Below are 16,415 nucleotides of genomic sequence, written 5' to 3' on the forward strand. Positions count from 1 at the left end.
TGCATACATATGTATACAAACATAAACATGTATATTATATGTATACATATTTATACACACACATACATATATATATTTAGCCTAGTCAACTGGGTAAAGATAGCCATAGGCATACGCCAAAGAGAGGAGACTGACTGCTACTCTAGCAATAATGTGGGACTATGGGGAGTTGGAGGGGAGAGAAAAACAGAAAACCTACCTACCTGGTATCTGCATGCAATACAAGTGTTTCTATTTCCCTCAGGTTTTCATTATTAAAGTTGTCAAATATACAGAACAAAGGTTATTTTACAGGGTAAAGGATATAAAGTAGGATGTATATCAGACTGCAGCTGTGCAATATATACTCATGAACAAGACCTGGAGGTAATTTTTAATATATGGGTAAAATATTTTAAGGTGATCTTTTTCTCCAAAATGTGTCTGATAATATTTTCACCTAACTTCTCTCTGGTTGGCACCACAGGCCTGGTTGTGGGGGACGTGGCCGAGAGCAAAGAGGTGAATGGGTTGGTTGCCCCCTTATCCCCCTCCACCAGGGCTCTGCACCCAACCAAAGCAGAGGGAGGGGGGACAGAGTTGTGCCTCCAGCCACCACAGAGACAGGCGGCCCCAGCTGCTGTTTGGAGCCCAGCATTGAGACCCAAGCCTCCTCTGCAGGTGCCTCTGGTGAGTGGCAGACTCCTGGGCTGCAGCTCCTGCACTCAGCCTGACTGCAGCCGCCCAAGCAGCCTGGAGAAGAGCAGGTTGGCACCGAATTTTGTCAGTTTTCAACACACAGAGCAAAACTTGGACATTTTGCGGAGTTTCATGGATTACTGCAACATGTTCTTAAGATACCTAATGATGACATTTTATTAGCCTATGCCAGGGAGACTTACCATCTATATATAAAGATGATAATTACCACAAAACGATTTCAACAACCAACCTGCTGCTTAGGATTTTTATACAGAAAAACAGAAAGAAGCAAATAGTGCCTTTGGTACTGACATGCTAATGAAGAAGGAAAATGTTTTAACGGATGTTCCGTCAACCAAAGAAAAAAGCCAGATCTAGTCATTGGTATGCACCAATACTTAAGATGTATCTTCCATTACAGATGTGGACATTCCCCCAGAAACACATCATAGGACTAGTTCATCTTTATAAATACAACACTGACCATTCCCTGGGGCTCTATAGCTGGGATGGTTTGAGCCTAAAGGAGACACTATATGGCTTAGAGTGGGTCCCACAGATCGTTATACCCTGGCTTGTTCCAGGAGGTCTGGCTCACAGCACAGGACTTTCAGCTGCTAATGACATTTTAGGTTAGTGGTATAGAAGTTTCAGGGAAGAGCTTTATTTTTTTACATTTTGTTGAAGTATAGTTGATTTACAATGTCATGTTAGTTTCAGATGTACAGCACAATGATTCAGTTTTGTTTTTCTTTTTGGCTGTGCGGTATATGGGACCTTAGTTCACTGACCAGGGGTCGAACCAGTGCCCCCTGCAGTGGCAGCATGGAGTCCTAACCACTGGACTGCAAGGGAATTCCCCAGGGAAGAGTTTTGATCAAATAACAGGATGACTGCAAACAGTCACAGCTTCATCATAATAGCAAGACAAGTAAACAGGAGAACAACGTTAGGAACCGTAGGACTTCTGGCAGCTCTGGCCAATCTACTGGTAATAGCTTTCTTGGCTATCCACAGCAGATTGAACCAAAACACTGAGCCAAAGGATAAAAGCATTATTATTGAAGATAGTGGTGTGCCACACTAGATTCCTAAAGCTGCTCTTATTATTGAAAGCCTGGAAATGGTTAACCCAAATAGAACAAACTCAGTTTTGAGTTTGGACAGAATGGTTTTATTCCTTCTAATTAAATGAGTTTAGCACTCCTAGAAAGTGGTGCGAACAGAATTTGAAACACATGTTCCAGATCAAAAACTCTTATAAGATGGAACATCATGAAACCATCATTTGAATGCTGAATGTTTTCTGAGTGAGGATGTCTGAGGACTTGTAAATTTAGCTAATTTAAGAACGTTTAGACCTCTGAGCCAATGACCTGGAAAAGGCATGAGAACAATAATGTTGTCAGTTTAAAGTTTCTTAAAATAAATAGACAGAGAAAGTAGATTAGTGGCTGCTTACAGCTGGGTGAGGAGGAGAATCAGAAATATGCAAATGGTTACTGGGTTTCTTTGCAGAGTAATTAAAATATTCTAAATTAGACTGTAATTTTTGGGGGGGGGGCTCCAAAATCACTGCAGTTGGTGACTGCAGCCATGAAATTCAAAGACACTTGCTCCTTGGAAGAAAAGTTATGACCAATCTAGACAGCATATTAAAAAGCAGGGACATTACTTTGCTAAAAAAGGTCCGTCCAGTCAAAGCTATGGTTTTTCCAGTAGTCATGTATGGATGTGAGAGTTGGACTATAAAGAAAGCTGAGAGCCGAAGAATTGATGCTTTCGAACTGCGGTGTTGGAGAAGACTCTTGAGAGTCCCTTGGACTGCAAGGAGATCCAACCAGTCAATGCTAAGGAAATCTGTCTTGAATATTCATTGGAAGGACTGATGCTGAAGCTCCAATACTTTGGTCACCTGATGCGAAGAACTGACTCATTGGAAATGACTCTGATGCTGGGGAAGACTGAAGGCAGGAGAAGAAGGGGACGACAGAGGATGAGATGGTTGGATGGCATCACTGACTCGATGGACATGAGTTTGAGTAAGCTCCAGGAGTTGTTGATGGACAGGGAGGCCTGGTGTGCTGCAGTCCAGGTGGTTGCACTGAGCAACTGAACTGACTGACTGAACTGAGATTGTAATGGTGGTTGTATAACTCTGATCATTAAAATCACTGAACTGTATACTTCAAAATTAATATTATAGTATGTGAACTGTATCTCAATAAAGCTGTTTAAATGTTACTTAATTAGTTTGGTAACTGTTAGTACAAACTTTGGTGGATCAGAGGTGATTTTAAGTCTAAAACAAAGGGAGCTCTGCTAATGAAATTATGTGCTTTTGATATGGAAAACTAGATGCTAGAGTACATTTTCAGAACTATGTGAGAGGATTATTTCTATTTGAAAGAGTTAAATATTTAACCTATTACAAAGATTCTAATTAGTTTTTCCTTTAACTACATTCTTTAAATTCTAATGTGAAGTCTGATTCTCTTTAGATATTTTTGGTACTTTGAGGACCTCAGTTCTTGTGTACCCAGTATTTGGGGGGGAGGAGGCACGGCCATTCCCCAGGCTTAGGGAATCACAGTTCCCTGACCAGGGATTGAATTTGGGCCCTGGGCAGTGAGAGCACAAAGTCCTAACCACTGGACCACCGAGGAATTCCCCTAGTATTTTTATTTCTTAATGTTGTTCTTGTGCTAATTTTATTATATTTTTAATTGGAGGATAATTGCTTTACAATATTGTGTTAGTTTGCTGTTAATTGTTACAAATCATTTTCTAACTTCTAAGAAATCAAACCAATTGGCTGTTCTTAGGTGCTTCTTTCTACATTATGAAGCACTGAAGCTATGTTCCTGAATTATGAAATTCTGTGAGTTTTTCACACTGATATTTGTCTATCCTACAGATTATATAATAGGCTAATATTATTGACTCCGGTAATACAGGAGATGCTCTCCTTTAATTCTTCTCCTCATTCCCAATCTCACTGGAAAGCATTCCTTTTGTTTTGGGTGTGTGTTACTATATATATGTTGGTAGGCTTCTGAACTTTTTTAAGGTACAGATGGTCCCCACTTACAATGGTTTGACATGATTCTTCCACTTTATAATGGCGTGAAAGTGATACACATTCAGATCTTTTCCTGCGTTAGTGCAGTCTGATACTCTCTAGTGACACTGGGCGGCAGGGCAAGTTGCAGCTCCCAGTCAGTTCAGGTAATCACGAAGGTCAACTGATAGACTCATAACTCTACCCATACAAACATTCCATTTTTCACTTTCAGTACAGTATTCAATAAATTACATGAGATATTCCACACTTTATTATAAAACAGGCTTTGTGTTAGATTTTCCCCAACTGTAGGCTAATGTAAGTGTTCTGAGCACATTTAAGGTAGGACAGGCTAAGCTATGATATTTGGTAAGTTAGGTGTATAAAATGTATCTTTGGCTTATGATACTTTCAACTTAGGATGGTGTTATTGGGATGCAACCTCATTATAAGTTGAGGAAGATCTGTATTCAAGTAGTGCAAATTGTTTTGGATATAAAATTCACTTAAAGACTTTTACACACAGGGCAAACTTGTGCACTTTTTTATGTAAAGATTTTGGATTTTCTTCAGTGGGATTATTCTGGGAACATTGCCTACACTTTAAGAGAAAGCTGTGGTATTTACCACTGACAAGTAAAGTTTACCTATATTATTTTCATTGGGCTATTTATTTCCCACACATCCACTTATGACAAGTAAGGGTGAGGCTGCCAATTTTCATTCTTTGCCTGATTTCTTTGGTATTTATCATTGTACAATGTGCGTAAGCACTATAATAATGCATGCACATAGAAATTAAGAATATTACAAAGTTCCCTGTGGTCTATGAATAATTTCCCCCAAAGCTATTTAATAATTCATTTTAAAATAAGGCTAGTAAGGACATGTTTATGACAGTTGTGTGCTATTAAAACAGTGAAGGATCAAATGATTCCCTTTTGAAAGCTAGCTTCTCTAAATGGTAAAAAAAAATGAAATAAAATTTTGATCAATTGAAAAAAAAATCCCATGGAGGGAAATACTTTTGTGATATTAAATACCAGAACACTACTCCAAAATGTATTTAAGTATTAAGCTTTCTAATAAAAATCTGTCTTACTTGAAATGAAGATTAACAGTAATTTCTTAAACTGAATTCTATTTGGTAGGCAATTATTATGGCAAAAGTAATTTAAAAAATCTAATCCATAATATCACGAGTTTCAGTTACCACAGCATCTTAGAAAAAATTAACAAGCAGTTTCATATGTGTACAAGACAACGAAGAAAGTAGTTTTGAAGATTTACATAAATTTAATTATTTAAGATGATATACTAGGGAACTATCTCTGATGACTGAGAATTAACTATAACAAAAACCTATTAAATCTTTTAAAGTCAAAGGAGCACCTGAATAACAAATCACTGTTTGTTTGCTGTTAATAAATAAGCAGCAAAACTTTTCACCTTTCTTATTGAGCTCAGAGATCTCTACAACTTGCCTGTGTTTCACCCTTCTGGTCTCTGGGAGAAATTCATTCAGTCACTACAGGCTCACTTAATGAACTAAAAATACTTACCATTATCTCTGCAACCAAGGGTCTTGTTAACCTCATCATAAAAAAGCATTTCTTAAGTAACTATATTGATGTGGCACAGTAAAAAGGAATTAAGTGATTATTATGGGTTGAATTGTGCCCTCTCAAAGATATTTTGTCAGCCATTAAAAAGAATACACTCAAATCAGTTCTAATGAGGTGGATGAAACTGGAGCCTATTATACAGAGTGAAGTAAGTCAGAAAGAAAAACACCAATACAGTATACTAACACGTATATATGGTATTTAGTCAATCGGTAAAGATAACCCTGTATGCGAGATATCAAAAGAGACACTGATAAATAGAACAGTATTATGGACTCTATGGGAGAGGGCGAGGGCAGGATGATATGGGAGAATGGCATTGAAGCATGTAAATTATCATATGTGAAACAAATTGCCAGTCCAGGTTCGATGCATGATACAGGGTGCTCGGGGCTGGTGCACCGGGATGACCCGGAGGGATGGGATGGGGGTTCTGGAAGGGGAACATGTGTACACCCATGGTGGATTCATGTCAATGTATGGCAAAACAAATATAATATTTTAAAGTTAAAAAATAGACAAATAAACTAATTTAAAAAAAAAAAGATATTTTGAAGCCCTAAGCCACTGGTTAGGAATGTGACCTTATTTGGATATAGGGTCCATGCAGATACAATCAAGTTAAGATGAGGTCATTAGGGTGTCGTCATCCAATATGACTGATATTCTTGTCAAAAATGGAGAAGAAACACAAGGAAGATGGCCATGTGAAGATAGAGGCAGAGACTGGAGTCTTAATGTACTGACAAACCAAGGAAAACATCGAGCATCAATAGCAATACCAGAAGCTAAGAGAAAGGCATGGAACAGGTTCTCCCCAGAGCTTCAGGGACAGCATGGCCCTGCCAACACCTTGATTTCAGACTTCTAGTTACCAGAACTGTGCAAAAATAAATTTCCTTCTTTCTTTCTGGTCACACAGTACGTAGGATCTTAGTTCCTCAACCAAGGACTTAGTTCCCCCTGCAGTGGAAGCTCGGAGTCTTAACCACTGGACCACCAGGGAAGTCCCTAAATTTCTGCCGTTTTAAGTCACTCAGTTTGTGGTACTTTATTATGACAGCCCAAAGAAACTAAAACAATGATGTTATAAATATGACAAAATGTAAGCAAGCAATATAACCCTATTAGCTCCCATTGCAGTACTACCATGCCAACTGAAACACATTATGTAATAAGGGCATCTGTTTAAGGGTTTCCCAGGTAGCAGAGTGGTAAAGAACCTGCCTGCCAATGCAGGAGACACGGGTTTGATCCCTGCGTTGGGGTGATCTCCTGGCGGAGGGCATAGCAACCCACTCTAGCATTCTTGCCTGGAGAACTCCATGGACAGAGGAGCCTGGTGGGCTACAGTCCATAGGGTCGCACAGTCAGACACAACTGAGCGTGCACACACACACACATACACCTGTTTAAAACTCAGAAGACATATGTTTTTAGAATTTCATCTATGACATCTTCACTGATTCAGCCACTCAAAACCCTAGTATAGAATGACTACTCTTTGTGCCCTCAGTATATCCTCTAAATAATTTGCTGAAGACCAAAGTTGTACTAGAACACGACTGAATAATGACTGCATGTGTGTATGTTTATAGGTGTACCTATATTGTTAGAATGAAGGTCCTTTATGGCAAGGGCTCTGCCCTATCACATTTGTATTCCCAATTCCTAAAGCAATGAGTGACACAGTAGTGCTTAATCAATGTTGGGCAAAAGAATGAATGTTTAACCACCTCTATTTGGTCACAGCTGGCACTATCCCACATTCTACCCACCACCTCCAATGGACTCTTGAAATCAATGTGAGTAGTAAAAATTGTTACTATGCCACTGCGACCAGGAAATGTGACTGAAATAGGAAACATATGCATATCATGCAAACAGTACAATTCAAATCACATTTCAAAAACATTATAAGATTCATAAAATTTTTCATAGTAATATAATAAAAATCTTATGTGTGCTGACCCAAAACACCATAATTTAAAATTTATCTTAAGATTCTCTCTTTGCTCATTATGTGTAGAAATATTGTAAGATTTTTTTCATCAGTTGTTTCTTGCCCCTATAGAAGATCCAGCATAGAGATCTCATCAAGCTAGCAACATTCTCCCTGACCCAGTGGAGGTCAATCCCTCTTATAATGATCTTAAAGTATTAGTTAGTTCCCTGTTTAGAAACAGCATTTTGATTTACAAAATTGTAGTATCTAAAAAAAATGTATCTACATAAATATAACATAGTATTAAAAAGCTGAATTTTAAAAATCTACTTGCCCTCAACAAAAGGGGTATATTTTATTTTTATTTTTTTTTTTTTAAAAAGGGGTATATTTTAAAAAAACAGATTTTTAAAATTCAGTTTTTATACTATGATACATTTACACAAAAATTCAACTTTTAGTCAAATTGTTATTTATACTACTAGGTTCTTCAAACCATGAAGCATATTTTCATATAAGTTAAATGGTCAATACAACATTTTTGAGGTTAATTACATTCAATCAAATCAAAAGTTCTCTCCCTAAAATTAAGCACTAGAGCCACTCAAATAACTGAATGGCATTAAGGAGCACTTAGCCCATAAGCTCAGTCAATAACATCAACTTATTAATACTGCTGACTACAATATATGCTTGATCATGAAAGCCTACTTCTGTAAATACCTGAAAGGCCATGCTGAGAATCAACAAAGGGAGTATCAATTACATGTTCTACACTTAATTTAGAAAGTCATAGTAATACTTAAATTTGAGCCCAGACCTCCAATCTTTGCCAAATTGTTTATAGTAATTAACTCCACAGGTATAGTTCTCTCAGAATGGACCCACAGTAAGGTATTCCGTCATCTTTTCTTCCATAAATCATGGGACTGTGCTCCCTCAAAGAATGTTTTCTTTGAATGAAGAATACACAGATTTGGGGCTCAGGAATTCACTTAAGATCATCAGAAGGTTCAAAATCACTAGTATCCCCTCTTCCATTTTGCTGAAAACTGTTCAGTACTTAAGACAATTTACAGTGCTTGTTAATCAAGTCTTTGATTCAAAAACAAACCATCTATAGCCCAAACTGTAGATCCATAGCATAGATTAATACTGTTTATGCTTATTCAGAGTCTATTAATAGCTAAAAAATCTATGCTAAAATCAGAATAGCCAGAAAAACAAAATCTCATGATGGATACCAACCCAATATTTAATACAAACAAGGGTTTTCTTTTTTAAAAGAGGGGGGAAAAGAAGCCTATTATTCAGACTGTGAATACTTTAATATGTTTATCTTTTAAGACCCTTTTCTGTGTACATGTATACATGCACATTATAAATATTTCTAAAGGGTACTTATATGGTATTTTTATAATTTGCTTTTTACTACTTAAAAATATATCATAAGGATCTCTCCACATCAATTTTTACATAGATTAGAACATTATTTTAACTGGATGACTAGTATCTGACTATATGAATGTATCATAACCTCACAATTTCATATTGCTGAACATGAATTTTAGATGTATATTTTTTTAAAAGAGAAAATACACATATGATCAAATTCAAGAGGTACAAAAGTTGCATCCATTCCACCCCTGTACCTTAAACCTCCAGTTCCCTTCCTAGAAGCAATCACTCTTACCAGTTTTTCCTACATCCCTCCAGAGATGTGTTACAGCATTTTAAAAAACACAAATGTTAACACACACACACACAGTTATGCACCTTCACTGCCGGGCTTTTCTAAAGCTAACAATTTTTACTATTATAAAATATGTTGGACTTAATGTCCTCCTGTTCATTTGCATTTTTAAAAATGTTGGCAATACCGTGTGACATGCAGGATCTTAGGTTCCTGACCTGGGATTGAACCCATGCCCCCTGCATTGGGATCGTGGAGTCTCAATCACTGGGCCACCAGGGAAGTTCCTGTTTGTTTTTAACATCAATACCAAAGTGATCTCACACAGCAGTGTGTCCTATCACCACTTATTTTTTATCTATCTTGTTTTCAACTAGGAATAGTCTTAAAGCTTGAAAGCTCTTATTAATTTATTAAAAAAAAAGAACATCTCAATAGAAAACAAATTTACAAGTAGCAAATACTAATGCCCAACAAACATGCAAAAATGTTAAATATCATGAGTGATCAAAGAAATAAACATTTCAAAAGATACCACTTTTGTACGTTCTAGCAGAGATTGCTATCACTAACAATAAAAATCCAGCGGATGAGAAGATAAAGGACAACAGTCATTCTTGTTGGTGGAACTAAAAACTGGTACACCTTTTCTAGAGATCTGACAATACGTTCTAAAAGTTTTAAATATGTGGTTACTTTCTGAACCAGCCATTCTAGTACTAAGCATTAACACTAAGGAAATGATCAAGGATGTTTTTTAAAAAATATGTATATAAAGATGTTCAATACAGCAGTATTTATTTTAAAAAAAATTCCAACAAAAGAGGACAACACTTTGTTAATGTAGATACTAGGCAACCTTTAAAAACTTAGGTTGCAGAATACTACTAAAGGACACAAATAGGTGTTCATGATGTTGTATTAAGTGAAAAAAGCTGGTTATAAAACAATATTGTCTAGTATAATCCCAATTATAAAAAATACTAATATATAAGGGGCTTCCCTGGTGGCTCAGTTAGTAAAGAATTCACCTGCAATGTGGGAGACCTGGGTTGATCCCTGGGTTGGGAAGATAACCCTGGAGAAGGGAATGGCTACCCACTCCAGTATTCTGGTCTGGAGAATTCCATGGACAAAGGAGACTGGCAGGCTACAGTTCATGGAGTCACAAAGAGTAGGACATGACTGAGCGATATATAAAGATTCAGGCTAAATTACACATTAAAACTCTACTGTGGTTATTATCTCTAGGTACTGGGATTACTGACTTTAATTTTCTTCTTTATGGTTTTCTTAATTTTCTAAATTTTATCCAGCAAATAGATTCTAATTAAAAGAAAGAAGCAGTTGGACTCTTGATTAGTCAAGGTCCTTTATACAATTGTGCCCAGCAGGCTGGGGGTGTTATTTGGCTATCTGCCATATGACAATGTTTCCTTCATCTGTGAATAAAATGGCCTGGTAAGGTATCATTAGTGGGGCCTGCTATTGCAAGGTTTTGGCTCTTTTTTCACAGAAAATAATTTTTATAACTTATAACAAGGAGAGGGAAGAACATATTCTTAGATCCTTATCTTTTTGCCTGAGAATTTCTGTCAATTTGCTACTTTGTAATATTATTGTCAATTATCAAGTTAAAAAATAAAAGGGTCCTTCCCAGGTGGTCCAGTGGTTAAGAGTCCAGGCTCCTACAGCAGATGGCAAAGTTTGATCCCTGGTTGGGGAACTAAGATCCTGCATACTGTGGCAAGGCCAAAAAAAAAAAAAAGAGGATACAGGTCAACTCCCAGAGATAAAAGCAGTAACCGAGTTATGTACAAGTGGTTGGCCATGAACACATGTCTTTTGGTCCACTGCCTGGGTAGCAGTAAATCATTAGAAGAGAAGGCTGAGAAACATAGGTAATAATAATACCTGACTGCTTATTGTTAACTTGAGTTGAAAATAAAAGACACCGAAAAATGTCTGAGTGATATCTACTGCTGGAGTTCTAAACTTGTTCACTTAAGAAAATAATTTTGGGCACTGGTAAGAAAGCAGTGTCCCCTGATCTTCAGCCAAAAATTTCCCTGAAATAATTTTTACAAAAGGGCAGCTCAGAATCAAGAACACGGAAAAGTAAAATCATTATATTTGTTGACATTCAAAAGCAAAACTTATTCAACATAATTTACTTGCATTTGTGCTAAGCAGGATAACAGAAATCACTTTTTCATTTTTAGATAAGGAAATTAAAGCATAAGGAAATTAAATGATTTGACAAAGGCCACAGAAACTGGAACTTATTCTATTTGATAGTCGTTCAGATAACTTACGCTGACAGAGTGATCAGGATGCGGTACTGGAAAAAATCAGATGGTTCCACAAGTGCCGTTCTGAGGTTCTTTTGATAAATGACTTGGTGAATGGGTAGTCACTACCCTAAGTCTTTCTCAGGATTAAGTATTCTCTTCCATGATCATGTTGGGATCACAAGCAAGTGCCGAAATAAGTTCTTGATAAAGGGCAACATCTTTTCTTTTTCCCCAGCAAAAATATTGTATTCTTTCTAAAAGCCACTCTGTTTTCTCTAAGCAAACATTTAGTAGGTTTGTCTTCCATTGGGATTGAGTTAAAAAATGACATAAAATGAAGGAAACGTCACTACAGTGACTACAAGCCACATTAAAACAGTATAACATATTTAACGAATGCTCCATGTGTTTTAAACAGTATAGACCAATTTTCATTTTCCTCTACCCCATCATTTTAACTATATGCATTTTCTCTAATCTACTAAAATATGCTAAATTGAAACTAATTTCTAATCCTATTTGTTTCAAAGGTCAGAATTTAACCAGGAACTTGTGTGATTCCACAGCCCATCCTCTTTTACCATGTTACCTCTGATAATAACTAAAATATGTAAAGTGCCTTACAATCTACAACTTTTTCATATGTGGTAGCTAATTTAACCTACACATCCTACACCCATTTGAAATATTGGGAAACAGTGATTTTCTGACTGGTTGTTACTCATCAAAGATCATGTGGCCAGTAAATGACAGTAAAAAATGCAAACCCAGTGATTATGACCAATCTAGGTATAAGGAGGCTTCCCTGGTGGCTCAATGGTAAAGAATCCACCTGCCAATGCAGGAGACGTGGGTTCGATCATTGGGTCAGGAAGATCCCCTTAAGAAGGGAATGGATAGCTACCCACTCCAGTATTCTTGTCTGGAAAATTTTATGGACAGAGAAGCCCAGCGGGCTAGAGTCCATGGGGTTGCAAAGAGTCAGACATGACTGAGCAATTAAACAATAACAAAAGGTATAAGGAAATTACTATCAGGATTATTTGTAGAAAGGGTAGTCCAGTAAGGTAAAACATGTTAGGCTCTGTGCCCTTTCAAGGCTTGAAAAACTAGGTGGAGCCACAAAAGGTACATCACATAGCAATATATGCTGAGAAGTCTGTGTTATGAGGTCAACAAAATCATTACAGGAATAAGCATAAAAGTTCAAACCATATATAAGCATTTACAGATATACCAGAGAAGACACAGTGGCACCAGCTTTGCCCAGTTTAGGACATTAGCTTTAACTCACTCAGTTCAACCTCTGTCTGACCATCTGAGTTCAAGCTATTCCTAGTCAATGCAGGTAAACCTCGCTTTTTACCACAACCCATATTGTTGAAAATATTCATGTATTATAGAAGCAGATCAGAATGATAATGAATCACATGTATCCATAACAAAGACTGGGTACCAACTATACCAAATCAAATACCCAAATGTATCAAATAGCACAGCTACAACTATATCATAATTAAAAATAAAAGTCCATGCCAAGTCCTACAAAATGGACATAAATATGCTTTTATCACACAAAGGACAACCTACTTAAGTATATACAGAGTAGATAAACAGATAACTTAAGTTTGGCCTCAAGTTCTTACGGCAGGTACATTTCTCTTGTAATATTCCAAATGCTCTTTTCATGCTTTGAATTAAGTGGAATAAATATACTTTAAAATTTATGAAAAAGAAACATGGAGGCAATGAGGTTGAATGATTCGTTCACAATCCCTTAGCTAATCAGAAACAAAGTCAACATAGGAACTCAGGCTTTCAATCTAAGGCTCTTTCCACTGTACCACATGACCTCTAAGATGTGAAAATAATATTTGTTCAACTCAGTATCAATTTATTTTACCACTACTCTTTTTATCTCCTCAAATCTACTCACACAATGACCTTAAACAGTGCTACAGATTACATTCTTTAATACTATTACCAGATTAGACCACAAAGTTTGAGACAAGACAGTTCATGATAATCTCCCATCCTCAAGAGAACAAGGGCATCTATTTTGCCATATTCATCTTTGGGATTCTACCACATACTACAATACCTGGCATATATTGTAGGTGCTCAGTTAAGTCTGTTTGTTTTTTTTTTTTTAATACATCAGCTCTTTTTTTTTTTTAATCTGTTAGCACCAGCTACCAGATTTAAATATGAGACCAAGGAAAAACAGGAACATATCACTATTTCACACTTGGAGTCTCTAAGCATTTATAATATACACAAACGATTTACTAAATGAGTTAATGTTTATAACTAAATACAAGGGAACATTTATGTCAGTAAAATATCTCAAGCACTATACAAGTTAATGTTTACAACCAAATACAAGGGGAACATTTATGTTAGTTAAATATTTCAAGCACTATACAAGTTAACTGAGTCATTAATTACAGTAATTCTTATCTAGTAAAATGGACCTGACTTTTAGTCAGTATTCCCTTCTCCCCCTTGTTGGAGTCATCAAATGCACTAGAAAGCAATAAAATTACAGGTGTAGTACAAGGTGCACTGGACTAGGACCTAGACTCTAGTCCAAGCTCTGTTAATAATTAGATATATGACCTTGGGCAATTCACTTTTTTGTGTGTCTTAACCTGGTAATAAAAACAAAAGAGCTGAACTACTAATCACCAGGGACCTTTACTGTCTTAATTTTTTTATATGATTTTTACAAAGATTTCTACATTCAGAATATTTTTCTTTGTGTCAAATTTGATATCCTGAATGTTATAATTTGTTAATTATTCAATAATTAAAAGCTTAGCACATTTTCCAAAACTATATAAAGACTAATAAAATACAATATTGTTACCTTCTTACATTAGGAGCAATAGGAGAAAACCAAAGATGAAATATGAGCATCAGATAATCAAGCTTGCTTTGCCAGTTGGGCTGACATGAACCTTTCTGGATTTTACAAATCACTGATACATAAATACATATAGGTATATAAATATATATACACATACCATCGATACTTGTTTATACTGATATACATATATGTGTGCAAACTTTAAAACTTGTTTTTAGCTTTAAAATCAATACTTGTTCACGGTGAGAAATTCAAACAGTACATTAGGTCACATGTGAGGTGCAAAATAAAAACCCTCCCTCCAACCTCCAGAAGTAACCACTGTTAATATTTTCTTTGTACATCCTTCAAGAACTTTTCTGAGCATATACATCTAGATGTGTATGTATAAATCTTTTTAACATACTGTCACTTCTTGAATGATGAAGAAAAATACCACAAGCACTGGCTTCATAAGCATGTTAAATACACTTTAAGTAGGTAGCACAGTTGTATGGCACAAAGTGGTATATGATTCAGAAATGTGCACTGAATACAGCTTCCTTTTCTTGATCGGAGGCTAAGTAGAGCAGTTGCACAGAAAGAGCAACGAGCAAGGAATCGACTAGCATTAGGCAAGCCATGAAATCTTCCTGTGCCTTAGTTTCTGCTGTTGTAAAATATCATGGGTGGACTAAGACCCCTTCCAGTTCTAAAGTATGCTAATTCTAAGATGGCTGTCACAGTATTCTCTTGAACTGAATATAACAAACGTTAAGTAAAAAAAGAGAGAGAGAGAAGAAACACTGTAGAAACCTCCGACCTTACAAGAGTCAATTTCTCTGTCATTAACTATCATGGTAGCACATTTGTGACATAAGTAGTGACGCAATTATATCTGAAAACAAAGTAGTAGATTATTAAAATCTGATAGGTTTTTTACAAAGCTTTGATTGACGTTTTTCTTTTTTTGGAGGTGGAGAGGGCTGTTGCTTAGTGTCAGCAATAACCACTCTCCCTCCTCCCGATGAGAAAACAATTAAGTGTATTATGGAGTTAAAATAATGAAACTGAAAGTTAGACTGAATTTTGTTTTACTCACAGAATATGCTGGGGAGGTGACAAAGGTTGGAAAGAATTACTAGCTAATTTCCTCTTCCGGAAGGTCTTTGGCGTCTATTCTTTCTATTCACACGCCCTCACCAGACACACTCCACCCAGCTCCATACCTGGCACAGGCCATCAGATGGCGGGGGGCGGGGGGGGGGTCCCCTTTGATCATTAAAAAAAAAAGTTCTTTGACTCGATTTACCTTAGGGGTCACGGGGTTTGAGGAGGCACGCAGGCGGCCTGAAGCCACCCACGCCTTTCTTCGCCAGTCCCAGGAACCTGGGCACGAACCCCGGGCGGGCCACTCGCGCCTGGCAGGGGCTGCCCTCCTGCCCCCCTCGCAGCGCGGGGCCCAAGGAGAAGGAGAGGAGAAGAGACGAAAAGACAGGAGAGGGGAGAGAAGGAAAGGGGAGGGAGGCGGAAGCCCGCCCGGGCAGTACCCACCGCGCCAGGAGAGCCGGCCTAGATCGCCCGAGGCGCCCCGCGCGGTGCTGAGGGGAGGGTCCCGGAGGAGGGGCGGCCCAAGCCCCAATCTGGAAGTGCCAACTCCTCTCGGCGGCCAGGCCCCAGCCTAGAAGGAAACGGAAGTCGCTTCGTTTCCCTCAGTCACCCGCCCACCGCCCGGAGGAACCATGAGTCAGGGAATCCAAAATGTCTCCACGCCAAGGCCTCAAAGAGACAAGGCACGCGGCGCAGCCCGTCCGTCTCCCGCCCCAGCGGCGCCGCCGAGCCCCTCAAAGTCTTCGGGCCTCCGCCCCCGCCGCGAGGCCAGCCTCCCGCTCAGTGAAGCTCCTCCTTCTTCCCCCTCCGCCATTTTTCCAACTTACCCTTCCAGCCCTCGATTTGCGCTAAGCCAGCCCGCCCGGGGCTCCGCCGAGGTCCCACCACTTCCCCGCGCTAACGGGGGCAACCGTCACAAACGAAGCCGCACTTACCCCACCTGCCCCTCCCCCCCCACCGCCTAGAAACCAGAACCTGACAGAGAGGGCGCGCACGCGCAGTGGACACCTCGCAGTCCCCGCCCCCAGCTCCAGTGTTTCCTCTTTTGGCCTGGAGGTATTTTTCCCACGGATTTTACCTGCTGAGCCGAGGAGTGAAGGAGTAGTGGAATAGAGGTAAAAGACTGAAAAGATAGAGAAGAGAGCGAACATGTCC

The 16,415-nt window shown here is 38.2% G+C and overlaps 1 protein-coding gene across 4 annotated transcripts in view; it reads right to left on the reverse strand.

Moving 5' to 3' along the window:
- XIAP (X-linked inhibitor of apoptosis) overlaps window positions 1-16,202 on the reverse strand; it is a 38,195-nt gene extending 21,993 nt beyond the window's left edge. The window contains exons 1-2 of one of the 4 annotated variants that reach the window (XM_081565249.1): window positions 16,088-16,202; window positions 15,705-15,831 (exon numbers count right to left, since the gene is read on the reverse strand). The gene's annotated coding sequence lies outside the window, so the exon portion shown is untranslated. Of the gene's footprint in view, window positions 1-15,252; window positions 16,006-16,087 lie in introns of those variants that run through there. The other 3 variants (XM_081565250.1, XM_081565248.1, XM_081565251.1) reach the window with 3 other exon arrangements.
- Between the last annotated feature and the right edge of the window lie 213 nt (window positions 16,203-16,415).

This window comes from Giraffa tippelskirchi, chromosome X, assembly GCF_054371585.1.
Source record: "Giraffa tippelskirchi isolate mGirTip1 chromosome X, T2T-mGirTip1v1.2.pri, whole genome shotgun sequence".
In the NCBI taxonomy this organism is placed as follows: Eukaryota; Metazoa; Chordata; class Mammalia; order Artiodactyla; family Giraffidae; genus Giraffa; species Giraffa tippelskirchi.